General features: G+C 39.4%; 1 pseudogene; it reads right to left on the bottom strand.

The window, feature by feature from the left end:
- Positions 1 to 20817, bottom strand: part of LOC115932116 (tRNA (guanine(26)-N(2))-dimethyltransferase-like) — an 89778-nt pseudogene extending 68961 nt beyond the window's left edge.
- Positions 20818 to 26163: the final 5346 nt, after the last annotated feature.

The raw sequence follows: 26163 nt of genomic DNA, 5'->3' as shown, positions 1-26163 counted from the left end.
GGAAAGCAAACTGCTGGGCCTCGCCACAGTTCCAGGAATTACCTTTACTTTGAGGTGGGGGGTATTGAGCCATCTGCTCCAGGTTAGCAGTGTGGAAAGGGGATATACTGAATAGATTAGAAAGCCATTTAGAAGACGTGAAGAATTGTTTGACAATAACCATTTTTTAGGTTTTGTTTGTTTTTTATCTTTATAAAATTTACTGTTTGCTATTATGTAAGAAATGCATGTTCGTTTGTAGCTGCAACAAAATACAGAAAAATATAAAGAAGGAAACAAACCGTCATGGTCATTTGTAATCTCATTGCCCAAAGATAATAACAATTTGAATTTTGGTGTACCTCCTTCTAGTGTTTTTGTCTATGTGTATGTATATATGTGCAGTGCAAAAATGTATATGTGTGTTTGTGTTATATTTAAAGGTTACTAAAAATGGTTGAACACATTACAAAATTCACTATACCATGCCACTTCTACTTGTGGATATATGTTAAAAACCTTATGTATGTGGCACCTTTTTTTCATAGTCTTAAGGAAATGAAGGAACAAAAATCCTGGCTGTCACTGGTAGTGGTGATATTCTGTGGTGAATAGACCACAGAATCGATGAGTGCCGTGTGACGGGGGGGCACATATGAAACATTTGTAAGAGGAGAGAAATAACAGAGTTTCTTTACAAATAGGTTTTGATTCCATGTTCACGTGTAACTTAACTACAGAATAATTATTTTTTTGTAAATATCCATTTATTTTTGAATAACTGTATTTTCAAAGTTAAGATCTGTCATATGTACAGTTTATAGCTTGATCTTTTCCTTTTTTAAACTTTTACTTTAGGTTCAGGGGTGTATGTGCAGGTTTGTTATGTAGGTAAAATCATGTCACAGGGGTTTGTTGTACAGACTATTTCATCACCCAGGTAATAAGCCAAGTACCAATAGCTATTTTTCCTGAACAAATTCTTGGAAGATAAATTTTTAAATGTATTTTTGAAAGAAATAGTACTCTCCTAGATGAAAAATTGCTATATTTTAAATATAATGTAGAGTTGCTTCCAAATAATTTTTATTGGTGTCTTGATCATTTAAGTACCCATGGGTGGATTTTATTCAAATGTAGCATTGACCTTAGGCTGATGTTTACTTCTACCTAGTACTTTTACAAGGAAGAGGAGACAGCATTGCACTGAAAGGCAAGAGAACTAGCTTCTTGCCTTGGCATTTGCTGTGAACCATTATATGATGTTGAACAAATTATTTCACTTAATATTTTCATTTATATATTCAGTCATTTATAAAGTACCTCTTAGTAATAACAATATTGTATAAATGTTATTGAATACAATCCTTTTTGTTGTAATAAGAGTATATTCTAATTAGCATAGGCAAAACAGGGGAATTATTACAAGTATACTAGATGTCTCATGGAGCTGAAGGTCAATATTGCAACCGAGTCTCAGCAGTGATCTGGAACTTGGGGCTGGTACAGCTTGGGTAGATTTTTTCCTCTGTGACATTCTGCATGTCTGTATCATTCAGTCAAAATGAAATTGGAATTCTATTCCCAGCTTTAAATTATTTAGGAAACAAACATTCACACAAATGGTGTCAGAAGCCCATCTTTATCTGGTTCAGTCAACTGTGGTCTATGAGTAGGGTTGGAGTAAGAGTGTCATGTTATATGAGCATGTTTTCCAGGAGCCCTATTACTGTAACCATGTGTGTGAGAGGTGTGTAAGGGTGATTGGATCAGTACTAAGATTCAGTTCCCAGGAAAGAGAGTTTGAGAAGTTTGAGAAGTTGTGGTATGCAGAATAATTTTTCCCCCAAAAATGTCTATGATGTAATCCCTAGAAGTTTTGAATATATTATATTACATGGCAAGGGAGAATTAAGGTGGTATAGAGAAATAAGGTTTCTAATCAACTGACCTTGAGATAAGGACGTTATCTTAGATTATCTGGGCAGGCCCAACGTAATGCGAAGGGTCTTTATAGGATAGAGGCAGAAGGTCAGAGTCAGAGAGAGACTTGAGAATAATATGCTACTGGCTTTGAAGGTAAAAATGGCCACAAGCTAAGGAATGCAGATGGCCTCTAGAAGGTGGAAAAGGTGAGAAAATGGATTTCCCTCTAGATCCTCCAGAAAGAATATCACCCCGTTAATACCTTTATCTTAGTCCAGTGAGACTCATTTTGTACTCCTGCCGTCTAGACTGTAAGAGAATACATTTGTGTTGTTTTAAGCTACTACACTCCAGTTAATTTGCTAGAGCAGCAATAGGAAATTAATATAGAGGTTAATTCAATAGTATTCCTGTATATTTACAGATGGCACCTTTACTCAAAGCAAAATGTGTGATCATAAACTATTCTAAATACGGGGGAAAATGAATTTGTTATAAAAATTATAAAACACTGATCTCTCATAATTATAATTTCTTCACTTATTTTTATAAATAATTATTAAATTGTTGAGCCTACAATGTGCTAGCCATTAGAGGAAACAACCATAAATGAGAGATGTGAACTAGGCACCAAAGAGATTAGCGCTAAACCACTGGTGTCATTATATAGAGTCTGTAGTTCATCCCAGATGCACAAGAAATATTCTTTGTACATATTCATATTCAATGAGATAAAGCTTATGTTTTACCCAAATAAGTGCAAAGTCCCCAAAATTAACTTCCAATCATTTTTCTATACATTGAAACATTTGTCTTTTGTTCATGATTGTAATATAGAATTCAGCTTATTCTGAATCCTTTAGGCTGTATCCCACCATGGTACTAAAATCTCCATCCTCAACTGCTCTGGTAATTAAAATAGCATTAACTGTTTTAGATAACTTAGAATTATATTAAACATATAATTTCTGAAGTCCTTTTCCAGTGTGTATAAGTTCCCGCCTAAATGTGTATCCATTTGTAGCACTGTGTTACAACAGAATTTGTTTTTTTCAGAGAGATACTTTGTTTCTGAACAACAGAATTCTAAAAGACAGGTATTATACAAGGCGCAAATAGATTTTGGGATTTCTTAAATCTCGAGATAATTAGTTGCCTTTGATTAAGAGAAGTTTATGTTTGTGTACATGAGTCAATCAGTCCATGAAATCTATTTATTTCCTACTGCAAAATTTTTTTCAGCAAACAGTATCTATGAAAACGTGAAAGTTTCCATGTAGCTGAAAATCATCATCCCATCAATTCTTGCCCCTTTCATCATTAGATTTTATTTTTTGCCATGAGAACTCTCTGTTAAATACGTCTTTTAGAGAGAGGTTGTGCAGTGCACCTCAAGACAGGATTTTATCCTGGCACCAGATTCACAAAGGCCTCCCCTTAACTTCTGGGCTGTTGATGGGGTCTTATGCATTTAGGCTCACATCCGTCTCAGAGCTCCTCCCTGCACATTGCCTTTTCCATTCTGTGTAACACTGATAAAGTAATGCACCCCAGCCTCTTCGTCAGTTGCCACATATACATATACACACCAACCATACTCATACAAAATATGTGCTGGTATGTTAAAGTTCACAAATTTGACTGGAGTGGAAGGGCACAGAGGAGTGGTGTACCTTTCAGCAACAGAAAAAAAAGTCAAATTCAACATTTTGGCATGCCTGATTGTATTAGTTTTTTATCGTTGCTATAGCAAACTGACACAAGCTTAGTGGTTCAAAACAAAACAGATTTTTTACAGCCCTTGAGGTCAGAAAGAAATCTCACTAACATCAAAGTGTCAGCACGTCTGGTTTCTTCTGGAGGCTGCAGAGAAGAATGTGTTTACTTGCCTTTGTCAGCTTCTAGAGATGGGATCATGGATCATTTCTCTATATTCAGAGAATCGCTCAGACTTCTGCTTCCATTATTCCATCTGCTTTTTCTTGCTTTGATCTTCTGGCTTCCCTCCTATTAGGATCCTTGCTATTACATTGGGCTCACCATATAATTAAAGATAATCTCCATGCTCAAGATCCTTGATTTAATCACATCTGAAAGGTCTCTTTTGCCATGTACTGGGCATTAGGTTGTGTGCATCGTGGGTGGAGATCACTTATTCTACCAAAAACAGAGATAACAACATATAAAAAGTTTCTTTTCCTTCCTACCATCAGGGAAATTTTACTGCAATTTACATAGTGCCTCAGTCTCATACATCTTAATAGCTCCTCTATTCTCTCCTCCCCCTCCACCCCCTGTCAGTTTTTCTCTTCACCATGTTTCTCCTAGATTTCTCCAGGTAACTTCAAACTTGTCCTACTTCTTATATATAGCCATTCAACTCTGTTTTACTATTACAAGCTAACTCTAATTCAGGTCTACCTTCATCCATCTGAAATTATCAAAGTTTAAGCAGAAAGGCAGAGTTTTTCATTTAACTGGAACCATTATCTCTAATGAATGAATGTAGAAGGAAAAAAATACCCTTATGTTATGTAGAGCTTTGACCCTAAGACCTAGAGAACTCCTCCCTATTATAGTCAACTGAGCTGGATATTATTTGAATTGTGAAAAGTTGCCTTTTCTTTTGTCTCAGACTATTTCTTGGTCTCTTACCCTTGGGCTTAGCCAAAGTGGGTATTTTTTTCTAAGGTCTGGGTGAGAGACTGCCAAAGTCAACCATCCTGTGTAGCTCATGTCTTTTAGAACTTTTAGAGCTTTGAGAATTCATCTCTTGTTACAACGTCTTTCCAGAGTAGGAACAGAAGGCTTCTCACCTAGAGGCTACTGCAACATTATTTTACCACATTGAACAGATAGGAAGGAAGGACCAGAGAAATAACAAAAAGGGAGTTGTTATGATTTCAGTGGTGTTCCCCAAATTGCACATGTTGAAGTCCTAGCCCCTCGTATCTGAGAATGTTATCTTATTTGGGAGGAAGATCTTTGGAGATGTAATCGGATTAAGACAAGGCCATTATGGTGAGTACTATATATAATAAGACTGATGTATAAAAGGGCAAGATGGCCGTGTGAAGATTTAGATAACAGAGGAAGAGACTGGAGGGACATTATACAAGCTAAAATATGCCAAGGATTGATGGCCACTACCACCAGAAGCCAAGAGGCAAGGAAGGATTCTACCATACAGGTTTCAGAGGGATCGTGGCCTTGACAATACCTTAATTTTGGATTTCTAGCTTTTGGAACTGTAAGACAGTAAATGTTGTGCTAAGCAACCCAATTCATGCATGGTACTTGCTATAGAAGTCCTAGGAAACAAATACAGGAACCAAACACAGAAAACTGAGCTTTTGATTTCATAGCAACTTCAAACTCTAAGTGTGTGGGCTGTACCTACCTATGTCTTACTCCTTGCAATGGAAGAAAACTTGAACTCCTCAAAATGTTAGATCTGTCACTTATTCTTCACATTTTGTTGTTTATTTTATGTTATATCTATGGCCAAACAGATCTATAGTCAATCTGGTACATGGTTGATCATTCAAGGAGGACATTTTTAGATAATCAGAAAAGTCCTACTTGCCTCTGGGTGAAAGTCATATCCCAGAGACAAAGGCCGAATATAAGACTGGGATTTAATTATAAGAATATAAATAATCTCACCACACACACACTACTGGCACACAAACAGGACTTTAATATAATAACAGTGGATTACAAATTAAAGAGCTACAAGATGCAGACTTTCTAAGAAGAAATAGACAGGAAGTACCAAAGTGAAGAAGGGAGACATAAACAAGGATATTAGAGTTATATGAAGCCTCTGGAACCTCCAGCTACAAAAAACCTTAAGCACAGCTTACTTCCTAGACAGCTTAAACTAAATTCTCACTAGAGTCCTATTTATCTTAGTTCCTATAACCCAATATATGTCTGATTTTTAACACAAAATTACAATACATGCCAAAACACAATAAAAAGACAGCATGAAGAGACAAATATCAGAGCCAGACTTAACATATGACACAGTTGTTGAAGTTATAAGATGAGAAATTTAAGCTAACGATAATTAATAATGTAAAATCTTTAATACAAGAAGCAAGCAACATGCAAGCTACAAAAATGTTAGATTTTAAACCAACCATATCAGTAATCACTTTAAATGTGAATGATATAAAAGCAGCAATTAAGGAAGAATATGGTCAGAGTGAATTTTTTTTTAAAAAAAAGACCCACTTCTATCTCAGGTACATGAAACTCAATTTAAATGTAAAGACTCAGACAGATTAAAAGTAAAGAAATTGAGAAAGACATGCCACATTAATTCATAATGAGAAGAAAACTGGAATTACTACATAAATTTCAAACAATGAAGAAATAAAGAATATTGTTAGGTTTATTCAGCAATGAAAGAGTCAATTCTCCAAGAAGACATCCCAATCCAAAATCTGTATGTCCCTAGCAACAAACTGTCAAAAAACATGAGGCAAAAAGTTATAAAAGTAAAAGTAGAAATAGTGAAACCAGGTATTATACTTGGAGACTATGATAGGTATAGAGATACTCCTCTCCATAACTGATAGATAGAGCAGGGAGAAAATCAGTAAGATTACAGATGATCTGATCAGCACCACCAATCAGCTGGATCTAATTAACTTTTATAGACTATCCATATAAGAACACCAGAAAGTATATTCTTCTGAAGCTCTCATGGAACATTCACCCAAAACGACCACATTCTGTGCCATAAAGCACAAATGTAAAAGAATAGAAATCATACAAAGCATGTCTAAGACCACAATGAGTTTAACTACAAATCAGTAACAGAAGGACAAATGAAAGACCAAAAGATTCCCTTCCTTCCTCCCTCTCTCTCTTTTCCCTCCCTCCCTCCCTCCCTCCTTCCTTCCTTCCTTCCTTCCTTGCTCTTTCTTTCAAGACAGAAAGGAATTTTAATAGGTAATAATTAGGTAAACTATTGAGCTATTTTTGTTTTATTGTGGTAAAAAAAACACATAACATGATATTTACCTCCTTAAATTTGTGAGTGCACAGTACAGAATTGTTAACTATAAGTACAGTGTTGTACAATGGATCTCTAGAATTTTTTCATTTTTCATGACTGAAATTCTATACTTATCACGTAGTAACTCCCATTTCCCCCTCTCCTTCACCTCTTGCAACTACCATTCTACTTTCTATTTCTATGAGTTTGACTACTTTACATACCTCATATAAGTGGAGTCATGCAGTATTTATCCTTCTATGACTGGCTTATTTCACTTAGATTAATATCCTAATTAATCTAAGGGGCTAATTCCATAGCCCCTTAGCCCCATAGTCCATAGCCCCATTGATTTAAGGGACTAAGTCCATAGCCCTTTCTCCCATGTTCTAGCATATGACAGAATTCCATTCCATTTTTTAAGGCTGAATAATATTCCATTATTTGTATATATTACATTTTATTTACATATTCATTCGCTGATGAATATTTAGATTGTTCCCACCTCTTGGCTATTGTGAATAATGTGGCCATAAACATAAGAGTGCAAATAACTTCTTGAAATGCTGATTTCAATTCTTTTGGATAAATATCCCAAAATAGTATTGCTGGATCATTTTGCAGTCTTGTTTTTAATTTTTTGAGGAAACTTCATACTGTTTTTCATAATGGCTGCAGCAATTTACATTCCCACCAACAGTGTACTAGGGTCCCCTTTCTCCTTACCCTCACCAACCTTTGTTATCTCTTATTTGTTTGATAATAGTCATCCTACCAGGTGGAAGGAGATATCTCATTGTGGTTTTAATTTGCATTTTTCTGATAATTAATGATGTTGAACACATTTCCATATACTTGGCCATTTGTGTGTCTTCTTTGGAGCAATGTCTATTCAAGTCCATAGCCCATTCAGTAATCAGGTTATGTGTGTGTGTGTGTGTGTGTGTGTGTGCGTGCATGCGTGCGTGTGTGTGTGTGCGCGTGTGCACTTTTGTGTTGTAGCAGTTCATTTTGTTTTGGATATTAATCCATTATCAGACGTAGCATTTGTAAAGATTTCCTCTTACATTCAGTAGGCTGACTTTTCAATCTGTTGATTGTTTTCTTAGCTGTTCAGAAGCTTTTTAGTTTGATGTAGTCCTACTTGTCTAATTTTGCTTTTGTTTCCTGTGCTTTTGGGGTCACATCCAAAAAATCATTGTCAAGACCAATGCCAAAGAGTTTTTCCCCATGTTTCTTCTAGGAGTTGTATAGTTTCAAGTCTTATATCTAAGACCTACACTGAGTCTATTTTTGTGGCTAATGTAAGATAAGGGTCCGATTCCAATTTTCTGTATGTGGATATTCAGTTTCCACAACATCAATTGTTTAAGAGACTATTTCTTTTCCCATTGTGTAGTCATGGCAACCTTGTTGAAGACCATTTGATCATATCCACATGAGCTTATTTCTGGGCACTCTATTTGGTTACATTTGTCTATGTCTTCTCTTATGCCACTCCCATACTGTTGTAATTACTGTAGCAATGTAGTATATTTTCAAATCAGAAAGGGTTATGTCTTCAGCTTTGTTATTCTCTCTCAAGATTGTTTTTGACATGTGTGGTACTTTAAGACTCCATATAAATTTTAAGATTGCTTTTCACTTTTTGTGTGTGAAAAATGCTATTGAGATTTTGATATATTTTGAATTGAATCTGTAGATTGCTTTGAGTAGTATGGGCATTTTAACAATATTAAATCTTCCAATCCATGACCCAGGTATGACTTTCAATTTATTTGGGTCTTCTTTAATTTCTTCCAACAATGTTTTGTACCATTCAGTGTACAGGTCTTTGGCCTCCTTTATTAGGTTTATTCCCAAATATTTTATTCTTTGTGATAATATTGAAAATTGGGTTTCTTTCTTAATTTCCTTTTTGGATTATTTGTTGTTAGTGCATAGACACACAATTAATTTTTAATGTTGATTTTGTATCTTGCATCTTTACTGAATTGGCTTATTAGTTATAGCAGTTTTTGGTGAAATATTTAGCATTTTCTACATACAAGATTATATCATCTGCAAAGAGAGATCATTTTAACTTCTATTCTGATTTGGATATCTTTTATGTATTCCTCTTGTCTAACTGCTCTGGCAGGCACTTCTCATGCTATGTTCAGTAGAATTGCCAAGAGTGAGTATCCTTATCTTGTTTCTGACCTTAGGGAAAACACTTTCAGGTTTTCAACATTTAGTATGATGTTAGTTGTAAGCTTTTCATATATGCCCTTTATTATGTTGAAGTAATTTTCTTTTATTCCTAGATTGTTGCATGATTTTATCATAAAAGGATGTCAAATTCATCAAATGCTTTTTCTGAATCTATTGACATGATCATGTGATTTTTATACTTTGTTCTTTTAAGGTGGTATAAAACATTGTTTGATTTTTATATGTTGACCATACCTACATACTAAGGATAAATCCCACTTGGTCATGATGCTTTATCTTTTAAATGTGCTGTTGAATGTGTTTAGCTAGTATATTGTTGTTGAAGATTTTTGCATCTATATTCATCAGGGATATTCTCCTAAAGTTTTCTTTTTTTAAATTGGCTTTGCCTGTCTTCAATATCAGGGTAACGCTGGCCCCATAAAATGACTTTCGAAGTATTTTTTTCCTCTTCAGTCTTTTGGAAGAGTTTGAGAAGAACTGGCATTAATTCTTCTTAAGTATTTGGTAGAATTCACCAGTGAAGCCATCTTATCCTGTGCTTTTCTTTTTGGGGAGGTATTAGATTACTTAAACAATCAGCTTACTAGTTATAAGTCTGTTCAGACTTACTATTTCTTCGTGATTCAGTCCAGAAAGGCTGTATGTTTTTACGAATTTAGCAGTTTCTTAGTGGTTATCCAATTTGTTGATGTATAATTGTTCATAATAGACTCAGAATACAGTTGGCCTTCCATATCTGTTGGTCCACATCTGCAGATTCAACTTACTCTGGATAGAAAAATATTCACAAAAAATAAACAATATGACAATAAAAGTAATACAAATGTTTAAAACACAATGCAGAATAGCAATCATTTACATAGGACTTACATTGTATAAGAAACCTTTGTATTGTATAAGAAATCTAGAGATAATTTAAAGTATACACAAGGATGTGCATAGTTTATATCTAAATACTGTAAATACTGTGCCATTTTATATTAGGAAGTTGAAAACCCGTAGATTTTGGTATGTATAGGGATCCTGAGACACTTCCCTGTGGAAACCAGAGGAAGATTATACTTTTAATTTTTGTAGCACTGGTTGTAAGGTCCTTTTTTAATTTTTAATTTTATTTTTTGAAACTTCTTTTCTTCTTAATCTAGCGAAAGGTTTGTCAATTTTGTTGATGTTTAAAAAAAACCTCTTTGTTTTATTGATATTTTCTATGTTTTTGTTTCCTATTTCATTTATTTCTGCAGATTTACCATGTCCGTATCAGATTGAGAATGTAGAGAGCTCCCATTTACTCTTACCAACTGCCTCCCCAACTGCCACCCTGCTCCTGTCCTGCCAATCATTTACAGGAGGTAGTCATTGTTATGAATTAACTTGTGTATGGCTTTATTTCTGGGCTCTCTATTCTGTTCCGTTTGTATGTGTGACTGTTTTTGTATCAGTATCAGTAACTTGTTTCCTCCTAGAATTCATATGTTGACATTATAATTTCTAGTACCTCAGCATGTGACTTTATTTGGAAAGAAGATCCTTGTAGGTTTATAATTAGTCATAATTATATATGATGAGGTCATATGAGAGTAGATTAGGCCCCTAATCCTATATTTCTGATGTCCTTATAAAAAGGAGAAATCTGAATGCAGACATGAACAGGAAGAATGCCCTGTGATGATAAAGGCAGAGATGGGGGTGATGTGTCTACTAGTCAAGGACTATGAAAGATTGCTAGCAAGACCTCAGAAGTTAGGAGAGAGACTTAGAGCAGATCATTCATTCTCTCTCAGCCCTCAGAAAAATTCAACACTGCTGACAAGTTAATGGTGAAATTCTACACTGCAGAACTATGAGAAAATACATTTCTGTTATTTAATTTGTGATTATTTTGTTATGGCAGCCTGTATTAGTCCATTTTCACGCTTCTATAAAGAACTGCCGAAGACTGGGTAATTGATAAAGAAAAGAGGTTTAATTGACTCACAGTTCTGCATGGCCGGAAATCCCTCAGGAAATTTACAATCATGGCTAAGTCACCTCTTCACAGGGGGAGGCAGGAGAGAGAATGAGAGCCGGTAAAGGGGAGCCCCTTATGAGATCTCATGATCTCATAAGAAGATATCATGAGAACTCACTCACTATCATGAGACTAGTATGGGTGAAACCACCCCCCATGATTCAGTTATCTCCACCTGGTCCTGCCCTTGACATGTGGGGATTATTACAATTCAAGGTGAGATTTGGGTGGGGACACAGAGCCAAACAATATCATTCCACCCCTGGCGCCATCCAAATCTCATGTCCTCAAATTTCAAAACACAATCATGCCCTTCTGACCGTTCCCCAAAGTCTTAACTCATTCCAGTATTAACTCAAAAGTCCAAGTTCAAGGTCTCATCTGAGACAAGGCAAGTCCCTTCCAACTATGAGCCTGTAAAATCAAAAGCAAGTTAGTTACTTTCCAGATACAATGTGGGTACAGACATTGGGTAAATACGCCCATTCCAAATAAGAGAAATTGACCAAAAGAAAGCAGTTACTGGCCCCACGCAAGTTCAAAATCCAATAGGGCAGTCATTAAACCTTAAAGTTCCAAAATGACCTCCTTTGGCTCATGTGTCACATCCAGGTCACACTGATGCAAGAGGTGGGCTCGCACGGCCTTGAAATATCTGATGATTACATGTCTTAAGGATGATCTTCTTGTGTAGAATCTTGATGGAATTCTCTTTATTTCCTGAATTTGACTGTTGGCCTCTCTAGCAATGTTGGGGAAAAGTGTTCATAGATGATATATTGAAACATGCTTTCTAAGTTGTTTACTTTCTCCTCCTCCCTTTCAGGGATGCCAATGATTAATACATTTGGACCTTTTACATAATCCCATACTTTGTGGAGTTTTTGTTTATTGCTCTTTATTCTTTTTTCTTTCTTTTTGTTTTTGGTGACTGTCTTATTTCAGAGAACCAGTCTTTTAAGTTCTTTCATCAGCTTGGTTGATTCTGCTGTTAATACTTGTGATTGCATTGTGAATTTCATGTATTGCATTTTTCAGCTCTGTCAGATCTGTTAGGTTCTTTTTTATACTGGCTATTTCATCCTTCAGCTCCTGTATCACTTTATTATCATTCCTATTTTCCTTGGATTGGGTTTTACCATCCTCCTGAATCTCAGTAATTTTTGTGTCTATCCATACTCTCAATTCTATTTCTGTCATTCCAGCCAGTTCAGCCTGGTTAAGAACTCTCATTGGAGAATAGGTGTGATCATTTGGAGGACATACACACTCTGGCCATTTGAGTTACTGGGGTTCTTGCATTGATTCATTCTCATTTCTGTGTGTGAGTGTACCTTTAACTGCAGTGCAGATTGAGTAGAGTTAATAGACTTCTTTTCTGGATGTTTTCAGCAGGCTGAGGCTTTGTGCAGAGTCTTTATTTGAAGCTGACTTCTTGTCTCTGGTTTCAGAGGGCTTATGTTAGGTATTTTGATGTTGAAGTTTTGAGGTGTGATCCAGCAAGTGGCACTTAGGCTTATTGGTCAGTTGGTAGACTCTTGCTCAGTTGTGTGGCTCCACTGTGTTTCCTCACAGCTGCTGCTGTGTTCCCTCTCAATGCTCCAAATGTGTGGGTTGTTCTCCCCCTTGAGTGCTGGCTGTAGATCATAACTTGACACTCCTGGGCCGCCCAGAGCAGCTTTGTGAAAATCTTGGTGTTTATGTTCCTTCCTCAACTTGGAGGCAGCAAAGGAAGGGACCTTAGTAGTGCTTGTGGCTGAGGGTTGTTTGCTTGTCTGCTGGGGGCTCCACCCCAGAGTGATGCAAGTCAGCAATCACTCAGAGCAATTGGCCCAGGGTGGAGGGTCTGTGCTGTTGTCCTAAGTCAAGGGTTCCCTCTCTGGGGATGTGCAGTGGGACGTGTGTGGGACCTGAGGGAAACTGACTGACCTCTTCTCCTTGGATCGACTGCAGCTTGTTGGAAGTATGGATAAGGCACTTTGGGTCTTTGCTCATTCATTAGTCCAAGGGTGGCAAGGGCAGTTCCACTGCAGAGGCAGTGGCAGAGGGGCTTTTAGTTGCCCCTGGAGGCTCTGTCTGGGGAGTTGCCAAGTTGCTACTGGCTTGATAGCTCTGGTGTGGGTTGGTTCAAGGCCCAGGCCTGGAGTACCTGACCATTGAGGGGATATGGGAATGAGCACCCACATAACAGTTTGGCTGCTTTTCTGTAGGGTTCCTGTTATATGCTTGGGACCCATTATAGTCTCCTGTCATCTCAGATTTTTCAGTGCCTGGAAGCATCATTAGTGAAGGCTGTGAAACATCAAAGAGGGCAGCCTGTCCCTCCCTCTTGGAGCTTTGCCCCAGGGAGGCATGGGCCTGTTCCTGGCCCTAAGGCCAGGTTGGGTGGTCCTGCCTAGTGAGGAGGAATGGGATTGGGGTCCTGCTTAAAAAAGCACTGTGGCCGTGTTTTGGTAGAACAGCTGTACTGTGCTGGGGGTCCACTTCAGTCTCTAATTGCCTTGCACACTCAGATTCATGAAAGCTGGAAAGGCTAAGTCACCCAAACAGCAAAGATGATGCCCTGCCCCTCCCTCTGGGAGCTTGGTGCCAGGGAGGTTATAAATCTCTGTCAGCCAGCTGCAGAATACTGACAGGGGTGGCTGGAGGCACCCATTGGGAAGTCCCACTCAGTGAAAGAGGAATGGGATCGGGGACCCACTTAAAGAAGCAGTCTGTCCACGTTTTGGTAGAACAGCTATGCTGTGCTGGGGAATCCCTTTTCCCCTGGTCAGCTCGAACTATTCAATGGCCAAAGGCTGAAACAGCTAACTCTCCCATACAGCAGAGATGGCAGCTCCCCTCCACCTGGGATCTCCTTCTTATGGAGGTGCAATACCACTACTAGTAGCTGGCTGGAATTCCAAGCTAGTGGATCTCACCTTGTGAGGTGCCATGGAAGTGAAGCCTGCAGGATGTTTCTGCTCAGCCTCTTGGATTCAGCCTCCTACCTAGAGGTATGTGCAGGGATATAACCTCCCATTTTTCCAGAGCTGCAATTACTTTTTCCAGAATGCCCAAGTACGTAAGGCTCCAAGTTCTCCATGCATGCTTGAGCTGATGCTCTGCCAGGAATCCACATAGCTCCATCTGTCAGACCGAAGGCCCTGATGGAGTGGGTCCACAAGGATATCTCCTGACCTGAAGGTTGCTAAGATCCATGGGAGAAGCATGGTTTCCTGGGGTCACACATTCACTCACCACTTTCCTGGGTGAGGGGCAGATTCCCTGGCTCCATGTTGCTCCTGGATGGGCCATTGTCCTGTCTTGTTTTCTTTATTCTCTGTGGGTCAAGTAGTTTCCTTGATTAGCCCCAATGTGAGTACCTAGATGTTTCAGTTGAAGGTGCTGTGTTTACTTGCCCCTTCTGTTTCACTTAATGAGAGCCATGCACACTAGCTGCTTCTTGTCAGTCATCTTGGCCACTCCCCCTCTTTTTCTTTATTAGTCTTGCTAGTGGTCTTTTTATCTTTTTTTTTTTTTTTCAAAGAACCAGCCCTTAGATTCATGATCCTTTGTGTGTTTTTTTCATGTATCAATTTCCTTCAATTCAGCTCTGATTTTGGTTATTTCCTCTGCTAGCTTTTGGGTTGGTTTGCTCTTGTTTTTCTAGTTCCTCTAGGTATGATGTTAGATTGTTAACTTGTGATCTTTTTCACATTTTAATGTGGGCGTTTAGTGCTATAAACTTCCCTCTTAACATTGTTTTGACTGTGTCCCAGACATTCTGGTATGTTATATCTTTGTTCTCATTAGTTTCAAAGTATTAATTGATTTCTAACTTAATTGGATTATCTACCCAAATGTCATTCAGGAGCAAGTTGTTTACTTTCCATGTAACTGTATGGATTTGTGTGATTTTGTTAGCATTGATGTCTATTTTTATTGCACTGTGGTCCAAGCGTGTGTTTGGTATAATTTCTAATTTTTATAATTTGCTTTGGATAGTCTTCTTTTCACTTTTAAGTTTAGGGGTACAAGTGTAGGTTTGTTGCATAGGTAAACTTGTATCATGGGGGTTTGTTGTACAGATTATTTTATCAACCATGTATGAAGCCTAGTACCATTAGTCATTTTTCCTCATCCCCTCCCTCCTCTCACCGTCCTCCCTCCAAACGGCTCCAGTGTGTGCTGTTCCCCTCTATGTGTCCATGTGCTCTCATCATTTAGCTCCTACTAATATGTAACAAAAAAAAAGAGCCTGGATAGCCAAGGCAATCCTGTGCAACAAAACAAAGCTGGAGACATCATGCTACCTGACTTCAAGCTATACTACAGGGCTACAGTGACCAAAACAGCATGATACTGATACAAAAACAGACACACAGACAAACAGAACAGAATAGAGAGTCCAGAAATAAGGCCATATGCCTACAATCATCTGATATTTGACAAAGCTGACAAAAACAAACAATGTGGAAAGAACTTCTTATTCAATAAATGGTGCTGGGTTAACTGGTTAGCCATATGCAGAAAATTGAAGCTGGACCCCTTTCTTACACCATATACAAAAATCACCTCAAGATGAATTGAAGACTTAAATGTAAAACCCAAAACTATAAAAGCCCTGGAAGACAACCTAGGCAAAAACATTCAGGACACAGGCACGTGCAAACATTTCATGACAAAGATGCCCAAAGCAATTGCGATGAAAGCAAAAATTGACAAATGGGATCTAATTAAACTAAAGAGTTTCTGCACAGCAAAAGAAAATATCAACAGAATAAACAGAAAACTTACAGAATGAGATAAAATTTTTGCAAGCTATGCATCCAACAAAAGTCTAATATCCAGCCTCTATAAGAAACCTAAACAAATTTACAAGTAAAAAACAACTTCATTAAAAAGTGGGCAAAAAACATGAACAGAGAATTTTCAAAAGAAGACATACATGCAGCCAACAATCATATGGAAAAAAGTTCAACACCACTGATCATTAGAGAAATGCAAATCAAAACCACAGTGAGATACCATCTTACACCAGTAAGAAAGGCTATTATAAGAAAGTCAAAAAATGAGAGATGCTGGTGGGGTTGTGGAAAAAAAGGAACACTTCTACACTGTTGGTGGGAGTGTAAATTAGTTCAACCATTGTGGAAGACAGCTGGCAATTCCTCAAAGACCTAAAGACAGAAATACCATTTGACCCAGCAATTTCAGTACTTGATTGTTTTATGTCTGATTGTGTGGTCTATTTTAGAGTATGTGAATGTGCAGATAAGAATAATATATATTCTGTTATTTTGGGATGGAGAGTTAAAATAAATGCTAACTGCCTTAATAATAGCTACTAGTCAATGGTCACTTATTTACCTATTAATTGTCAAATATTCTCCTTATAATCTCTTATTTAGCACTCACAATATATATGTGTGTGTGTGTGGATATATATGTATCTGTGTGTGTGTGTGTGTGTGTGTGTGTGTGTGTGTGTAGTATATATGTACACGAGTGGGGATGAAAAGAGAGGAGAGGGGAAAGGAGATGAGGTTAAGCTGGGAGGGGAGTGGAGGAGGGAAATCATAAAAAGTTCCAAGTGGAACAAGGATGAAATGCAGTCTAAATTCTGATATCAGACTTATCCTACAGGACTATTAAATAGTAGTAGGCAATTCACACTTAGAAATACATACAAGATTAAGGGCAGAGAGATTGATTTGGCCTTACTTAGCTTCACAGTTCCTGGCTAGAGTGATGAGAAAGGACATTGTTTTGATTAAAGCTCCTGAGAAAAGGGACTACCAGTCCAAACATCAAAGACTAACAAGAATCAGAGAGCTCTAACAGCCATCAGCCCCTAGCAAACTTGTGGATCTATATATCACATAATATATATTATATGTCACATTTCTCTTTTTATTTAAAAATTTTATCTTAAATTTTTGTGGATACATAGTAGGTGTGTATATTTATGGGGTACATGAGATACTTTGGTTCGAGTATTACATCATGGAAAATAGGGTATCCATTTCTTCAAGCATTTATCCTTTGTATAACAAAACATCTAATTATATACTTTTAGTTATTTTTAAAATGTGTAATTACATTATTATTGACTATAGTCACCCTGTTAAGAGACCAAATAGTAGGTTTTATTCATTCTTTCTATTTTTTTGTACCCATAAACAATCCTCACCTCCCCCTCAACCACCACTACCCTTTGCAGCCTCTGATAACCGTCCTTCTACTGTCTATCTCCATGAGTTCAATTGTTTTGATTTTTAGGTTCCACAAATAAGTGAAAACACGCAATGATTGTCTTTCTGTACCTTATTTCATTTAACAGAATGACCTCCAGTTCCATCCATGTTATTGCAATTACTGGATCCCATTCCTTTTTATGGCTGCATTGTACTCCATTGTGTATGTGTACCATATTTTCTTTACCCAATGGACACAGATTTCTTCCAAATCTTGGCTATTGTGAACAGTGCTGCAAGAAGTATGGAAGGGCAGATATCTCTGCAACATGCTGCTTTCCTTTCTTTTGGGTATTTACACAGTAGCGAGATTGCAGCATGATTCAGTAGCTCTATTTTTAGTTCTTTGAAGAACTTCCATACTGTTCTCCAAAGGGGTTGCATTAATTTACATTTCCACCAACAGTGTACGAGGATTCCCTTTTTTCCACTTCCTCACAACATTTGTTATTGCCTGTTTTTGCATATAAGCCATTTTACACTGGGATGAGATGATATCTCACTGTAGTTTTGATTTGCATTTCTCTGATGATCAATGATGTTGAACACCTTTTCCTATGCCTGTTGCCATTTGTATGTCTTCTTTTGAGCAATATCTTTTCACATCTTTTGCCCATTTTGGGATTTGGGGATAGAATTATTCGTTTTTTTTTCCCCATAGAGTTGTTTGAATTTGGGAAGTTTGCAAATATTTTCTCCAGTTCTGTGGGTTGACTCTTCACTTTGTTTATTGTAAGCTTTACTCTGCAGAAGCTTTTAAATTTCATGTGATACCATTTGTCCACTTTTACTTTGGTTACCTGTGTTTGTGAGGTATTACTCAATACATTTTTGCTTAGACCAATGACCTGGAAATGTTTGTATATTGATATTGTGTCTGTAACTTTACTGAATTTGTTTAATAATTCTAATAGTTATTTTGTGGTGTCTTTAGATTTTTCCAAATATAAGATTATATCATCTGCAAACAAAAATAATTTGACTTCTTCCTTTCCAATTTGGATGAACTTTGTTTCTTTCTCTTGTCTGATGGCTCTAGCTGGGACTTTGAAATCTATGTTAAATAACAGTGGTGAAAGTGGGCAACCTTTTTATGTCCCAGATCTTAGAAGAAAGGCTTTCATCTTTTCCCCACTCAATGTGATGCTAGCTGTGGGTGTGTGTGTCATATATGACTTTTATTATGTTGAGGTATGTTACTTCTTTTTTTTTTAATCGGGAGAAGGTTACGTGACCTCTCTCTCTCTCTCTCTCTCTGTGTGTGTGTGTGTGTGCGTGTGTGTGTGTGTGTTTTGAGACGGAGTCTCGCTCTGTTGCCAGGCCGGAGTGCAGTGGCGCCATCTCGGTTCACTGCAACCTCTGCCTCCTGGGTTTAAGCGATTCTCCTGCCTCAGCCTCCCGAGTAGCTGGGACTACAGGCGTGTGCCACCATGCCCAGCTAATTTTTTGTACTTTTAGTAGAGACAGGGTTTCACCACGTTGGCCAGGACGGTCTCGATCTCTTGACCTCGTGATCCGCCCGCCTCGGCCTCCCAAATAGCTGGGACCACAGGCGCCTGCCACCACGCCTGGCTAATTTTTTTGTATTTTTAGTAGAGACGGGGTTTCACCGTGTTAGCCAGGATGGTCTCGATCTCCTGACCTCGTGATCCGCCCGCCTCGGCCTCCCAAAGTGCTGGGATTACAGGCGTGAGCCACCGCGCCCCGCCCCCCTCCTTAACCCTTTTGCAAGGAAATGTCTTGAGCAGGGCAGCTCGCTGGGCCCTGTCCTCAGGCGGCTCCTTCCACTCCTTAGGAAGCAGCCTGCCTCTCTCCTCCATAGCTTCGCCAGCAGCCTTGCTCCCTGGCCAGGCATGAGGCTGCGGGCCCCAGTTGGCTTCCGGGTTGGCCCGGAAGCGCTTGAGTCGTCGCTGGCGGGAGCTGGGGTTGGCATCTTCCCCGATGGTGAAGTTGGCCTGCAGCCTGGGCTCCACACTGAGAATGCGGGACGCTGGGCTGGTCTCTGAGAGTCGCTCCTGTTTCACCGGACATTCCTTCTTCCAGCAGCGCATGATGTTTCAGAGGGCGGAGGCGGGGCATACGTCTTCACAGCGTTCTTACAGGCGTGGGAGAGCGAAACCCGGAAGTGAGCGTGGAGGAGGGCCGACCGCAACGGCAGGAGGCTGGGCGTGTTGCAGAGGATGGTGCTGCTCAGCTGGTCCAGGGTGTAGTACAGAGGCACCTCTGGGAGCTCCTCAGTCATGACGCTCAGGACCCTCTGGCATCCGCTCCGAGGTGTGGAAGCAGCCGGGGTTAGCACTCACAGCCTCTAGGACACAGCCCACGAAATCCAGGTCATGGATGGGCTCTGCCCACATGGAGCAACCAAGCTGGTGTCGCTGCCCACAGTGTTCACGCTCGGGGTCACGGGGGGAACACAGGCTACAGAGGACTTGACCCGGCCGCGGGCGACTTCTGACGCTTTGCCCAGGCGCTGAAGGTGGAAGGACCCACAGCCCACTCAGTGGAACACCAGGGCCTGCTTGCTGGCTGAGGCCTTAACCTTGGGCTGGCCGGTGAAGACACGGACAAAAACACGCACGTAGAAGTCGGCGCTGATGCTAAGCAGCGGCACCACGAAGCACTGGTAACAGTTGGCGCGGAGGTCCAGGCTGTGCAGGACAATTCTCAGGGCCATCTCGTGGCAGGCCCGGCTCTTGAGGGCCATGGCACCGAAGTTGCTGTAACACATCTCCCCACTGTTCCGCGCCAGCACCGCCGTGTCCCTGCGGGTCACGCACAGCAACTCTCCTTCACTCACAGCCAGCACAGCTGCATCCAGGAAGGGGGCAGGACTGCCATAGGGGTCCAGATGGATGACGTCGAACCTCTCCGACACCCTCTGGTGCTGGTACATCAGCATCCAGGCATCTACTTGGCTGGGCTGTACCAGGTGGGCCCGTCATTGAGCTGCACATTCCAGCGTATGAGATCCACAGCCCCGGCAGAGGTATCGTTTGCAACCACAGATCTGAGCCCCAGGCAAATCGAATGGAAAGTAGGCCTGAAGCTGCCAGGCCTTCCAGCACATGCAGGCCTTCCTCACAGATCTTCCACACGGTCGCTGTGCGAGGCTGGTCTCCTGAGGCCAGGTTTTCACTCCCTTTCGGTTCAACCTTTTCCTCTTCTTGCTTTGACAAGTCCACGACCACCTTTTGTGTATCCTTCTCTCCTGGCACCTTGATCTGGATTCCGCTGGCCCCAAGCTGAATGCGAGCAAACTGGATGATCACAGCACGTCATGTCCCGATTGAATTCCTGCACAAGGTTATAAAAGACCTCGTTGGCGCTGGGATTTTGGCAGCCCCCTCAGTGACTGTCGTCTGCTGGACTTCATGTGGGCGCTCTTCTCCGCAGGGCCCGGTGCCGCTCTCCATCGCTGCTGGATTCGGCAGCCCTGGGGACTGCCCCTCGCGATAAACCGGGCTCTTCTCTCGTAACCACAGAAAACCGAATTAGTCAAGGTGCACGTTTCTCAAATTAGGACCTGGGCGCCACCATGTTGGCACAGTCGAGGTATGTTACTTCTAGTCCCAGTCTTTTGAGGGTTTTTTTTTTTTAATCATGAATGGATATTAAATTCTATCAAATAATTTTTCGGCCTCAATTTACATAATCATATGGTTTTTCTCCTTCATTCTGCTGATATGATGTATCACGTTGATTGATTTACATATGGTAAACCATCTGTGTATCACGAAGATAAATCCCAGTTGGTCATGATTAATGATGTTTTTAATGTATTGTCGAATTATGTTTGCTAGTATTTTGTTGAGGATTTTTGCATCCATATATATCAGAAGTATTGGTCTGTAGTTTATGTATTTATTTATTTTTTATGTGTCTTTGTCTAGTTTTGGTATCAGTGTAATACTGGCCTTACAAAATGCATTTGAAAGTATTCTCTCCTCCTCTGTTTTTTTTGGAATAATTTGAGTTGGATTGCTGTTAGTTCTTCAAATGTTTGGTGGAATTCAACAGTGAAGCCACTGGGTCCTGGGCTTTCATTACTGGAAATGGTCTGTTCAAATTTTGGATGTCTTCCTGTTTTAATCTTGGTGGGTTGTTCCTGTCTAGGAATTTGACCATTTTTTCTAGATTTTTCAACTTATTGGCATATACTGGCATATAGTAGCCACTAATGATCCTCTGAATTTCTGCAGTATCAGTTGCAGTATTGCCTTTGTCATTTCTGATTTTATTTATTTAGATCTTCTCTCTTTTTTTTTTTAAAGTCTGGCTAAAGGTTTGTCAATTTTGTTTAACTTTTCAAAAAACCAACTTTTTGTTTCAATGATCTTTTGTATATTTTTGTTTCAATTTCATTTATTTCTGCTCTGATCTTTATTATTTCTTTTCCTCTGCTAATTTTGAAGTTAGTTCACTATTGCTTTTCTAGTTCTTTAAGATGCATCTTTAGATTTTTTATTTGAAGTTTTTCTTCTTTTCCGATATAGGTTCTGATAGCTATAAACTTCTCTCAATATTAAATATGGGATTACTTTTTAATTTCTTTTTCACATTGTTCACTGTTGACATATAGCAATGCTACTGATGTTTGCATAGTAATCTTGTATCTTCAACTTTACTGAATTTGTTTTATAATTCCAATAGCTATTTTGTGGAGTCTTTAGATATTTCCAAATATAAGATTATATCATCTGCAAACAAGGATACATAGACCAAGGATGCTTTTGCTGCATCCCATAGGTTTTAGTGTGTTGTACGTTCAATGTCACTTGTTTCAAGGAGTTTTTCAATCTGCTTCTTAATTTTTTTATTGACCCACTGATAATTCAGGAGCATATTGTTCAATTTCCATGTGTTTGTATAGTTTACAAAAATTTCTCTTATTATTGATTTCTAGTTTTATTCCATTGTGGTCAGAGAAGATGCTTGATATAATTTCAATTGTTTAAGACGTATTTTGTGACCTAACATACGGTCTGTCCTTGAGAATGCTCAATGTGCTGAGGAAAAAAAATGTATATTCAGCAGCCATTGGATGAAATGTTTTGTAAATATCTGTTAGATCCATTTGGTCTATAGCACAGGTAAGTCTAATGTATCTTTGTTTATTTTCTGTCTGGAAGATATGTCCAATGAAGAAAGTGTGGTGTTGAAGTATGCAGCTCTGGTTGTATTGGAGTCCATCTCTTACTTTACCTCTAATAATACTTGCAGCATCTACCTGGGGACTCCTTTATTGAGTGCATATGTATTTAAAGTTGTTATATCCTCTTGCTGAATTGACTCCTTTATTATTATATAGTGTTTCTCTTTGTCTCTTATTATAGATTTTGTCTTGAAATCTGTTTTCTGTGATGTAAGTATAGCTACTCTTTCTCTTTCTTTTTTGGTTTCCATTTGCATGGAATATCTTTTTCTACCCTTTTATTTTTAGTATATGTGTGCCTTTATAGGTGAACTGTATTTTTCTTAGGCCACAGGTGAGTGAGTCTTACTTTTTTAATTCATTCAGCCAGTGTATGTTTTTTGATTGGAAATTTTAGTTCATGTCTTTTGATTGGAGAGTTTAGTAAAGTTATATTCAGTGTTATTGTTGGTAAGTAAGAACTTACTCTTGCCATTTTGTTATTTGTTTTCTGGCTTTTTTTATTGTTTTCCTTCTTTCTTTTTTTTGTGAAGGTGATTTTCTCTGGTGATATGATTCAATTTCTTGCTTTTGATGTTTGGTGTGTCTGTTGTAAGTTTTTTGGTTTGAGGTTACAATGAGGCTTGGAAATACTGTCTTGTAACCCATTATCTTAAGCCGATAATAATGCCGTTTGCATGGACAAACAATCAAACCAGCAAGCAAAAAGAAAACTCATAAAAACTATGCCTTAACTTTGTTACCTACTTTTTAACCTTTTGTACTTAGTGTTTGCATCTTATTGTGTTGTCTATGTCTGCAGAGATTGTTGTCATTATTATTTTTGACTGTTTCATAGTTTAGTCTTTCTACTAAGGATAACAATAGTTTACATACCACATTTACAGTGTTATAATATTCTGTGTTTTTCTGTTTAGCTACTATTACCAGTGGGTTTTGCGCCTTCAGATGATTTGTTATTTCTCATTAACATCTTTTTATTTTTGAATGAAGTACTCCATTAAGTGTTTCTTGTGGGATAGGTCTGGTGTGGCTGAAATCCCTCAGCTTTTGTTTGTCTAAGAAAGTCTTTATTTCTCCTTCATGTTTGAAGGTTATTTTTACGAGATATATTATTCTAGGATAAAAGTATTTTCCTTCAGCAGTTTAAATATGCCATGCCATTCTCTTCCAGCTTATAAGATTTCCACTGAGATGTCCAGAAGTATTGGAGCTCCGCTGCACATTTTGTTTCTTTTCTCTTGCTGCTTTTAGGATCCTTTCTCCATCCTTGACCTTTGGGAGTTTGGTTGTTAAATGCCTTGAGGTAATCATCTTTGGGTTAAATCTGCTTGATGCTCTATAACCTTTTTGTACTTGGATATTAACATCTTTCTCTAAGTTTAAAAATTCTCTCATTGTCACTTTGAATAATATTTCTACTTCTAACTCAATCTCTACCACCTCTTTAAGGCCATTAGCTCTGATTTTCCCCTTTGAAGTTATTTTCTAGATCCTGTAGGTGTGCTTCCTTGTTTTCTATTTTTATTTTTTTGTTGTTTATCCTCTTACTGTGTATTTTCAAATAGCCTATCTTTAAGCTCACTAATTCTTTATTCTGCTTGAAGAATTCTGCTATTTAAAAAATGTAATGCACTCTTTAGTATGCCTATTGCATTTTTCAGCTCCAGATTTTCTGCTTGCTTCTTTTAAATTATTTCACTCTCTTTGTTAAATTTCTCTGATAGAATTCTGAATTCCTTCTCTTTGTTATCTTGAATTTCTTTGAGTTTTTGCAACACAACTATTTTGTATTCTCTGTCTGAAAGGTCAGATATCTTTGTTTCCTTAGGATTGGCCACTGGTGCCTTATTTAGTTAGTTGGTTGGGTTTATGTTTTCCTGGATGATCTTGATACTTGTAGATGTTCATCTGTGTCTGGGCATTGAAGAGTTACATATTTATTGTAGTCTTCACTGTCTGGGTTTGTTCGTACCTGTCCTTCTTGAGAAGGCTTTCCAGATATTCTAAAGGACTTGGGTGTTCTGATCTAAGCTGTGTCTGCTTTAGGGGGCACCCCAAGCACAGTAACACTGTTGTTCTTGCAGACCTATAGAGGTACTGCTTTGAAGGTCTTGGACAAGATTCAGGAGAATTCTTTTGATTATCCGCAGAAACTTGTTCTCTTCTCTTAGTTTCTCCCAAATGTACAGAGTCTCTCCCTCTCTGTTCCGAGCCACCTGAAGCTGAGCATGGAGTGATGTAAGCGCCACTGTGGCCTCTACCACTGTGACTACACTGGGTCAGACCTGAAGCCAGCACATCATTGGGTCTCACCCATGGCCTACTGTAACCACTTCCTTTCTCCCACCTATGTTTGCTCAGTACCCTGGGGCTCTACAATCAGTGGGTGGCAAAGACAGCCAGGCCTTTGTCCTTCCTTTCAGGGCAGCAAGTTCCCCCTAGCCCCAGGCAGTTATAGAGTTGCAGTCTGGGAGCCAGGGACTAGATTCAAAAACTTTAGAAGTCTGCCTGGTATTCTGTTGTACTGTGGCTGAGCTGGCAGTCAATCCACTGCATGCCATTCTTTCTACTCTTCCCTCCTTTTTCCAAAAGCAGAGGAGCCTCACCCCATGGCCATGACCACCACGGGCACATGTGGAATACTACCAGCCTACTGCCAATAGTCCCTTAAGGTGCCAGGTCTCTTCAGTCAGCATGTGGTGAATGCTGCCTTGCCTGGGACTCACCTTCCAGAGACATGAACTCCTCTCTGGCCCAGAGCAGGTCTAGAAATGCCATCTAATAGCCAGGTCCCAGAATCGGGGACTCCAAATGCCTGCTTGGTGCACTACACACTGTGGCTAAACTGGTACCTAATGTGCAAGAGAAAATCCCCTTTACCTTTCTCTCTGCTTTTCTCAAGCAGACGGAGTCTTTGCCTACAGTCACCGCAGCTAGAAATTTGCTGAGTCTTACCTGAATCCATCAAGTCTCAGACCCCACCTGAAGCCCTCAATCTAGTGCCTGGGTATCACTGCTGGTTATTCAGGGCCCAGGGGCTCTTCAGTTAGCAGGTGATGAATGCTGCCAGAACTAGGTCCTTCCCCTCAAGGCAACAGGTTCCCTTCTGGCTCAGCGTGTGTCTAGCAATGTCATTTGGGAGCTAGGTCCTGGAAACAGGGCCTCAGGACTCTGATGAGTGCCCTATCCTGCTGTGGCTAAGCTGGCATCCAAGATGAAAGACAAAGTCCTTTCCACAATTACCTCTCTTATCCTCAGGTGGAAGGAAGGAGTCTCTTTTGGGGCTTTGAAATTTGCGGACTGAAGTGAGGATAGGGGAGATGCCAGCACTCCCTTGGCTGCCCAAGGTGAAGTTTCAGTAGGTCTCCTGCCTCCCAGTTCACTGACTCTGGCCCCAGTCCCTCACTAAGACTCTTCTAGGTGTTGCAGTCGTTGTTTCCTAGACTGCATTTCGCATTTATTTAGAGCCCCAGAGTACCTTAGCCCAGGTTGGTGAGCTTTGCAGGAACTCAGGTTCCGACCTCTGGGGTTGCGTGATTCCCCTCTTGCTAGGGCTGGTTTAAATTCTCCCTTCATGGGCAGGCATTAGTTGAGTTTGGTCCGGTTTCTCTTTCTGCTCTTATACAAC

This window comes from Gorilla gorilla, chromosome X (genome assembly GCF_029281585.2).
Source record: "Gorilla gorilla gorilla isolate KB3781 chromosome X, NHGRI_mGorGor1-v2.1_pri, whole genome shotgun sequence".
NCBI lineage: Eukaryota > Metazoa > Chordata > Mammalia > Primates > Hominidae > Gorilla > Gorilla gorilla.
This window is presented reverse-complemented; position numbering and strand designations above follow the sequence as displayed.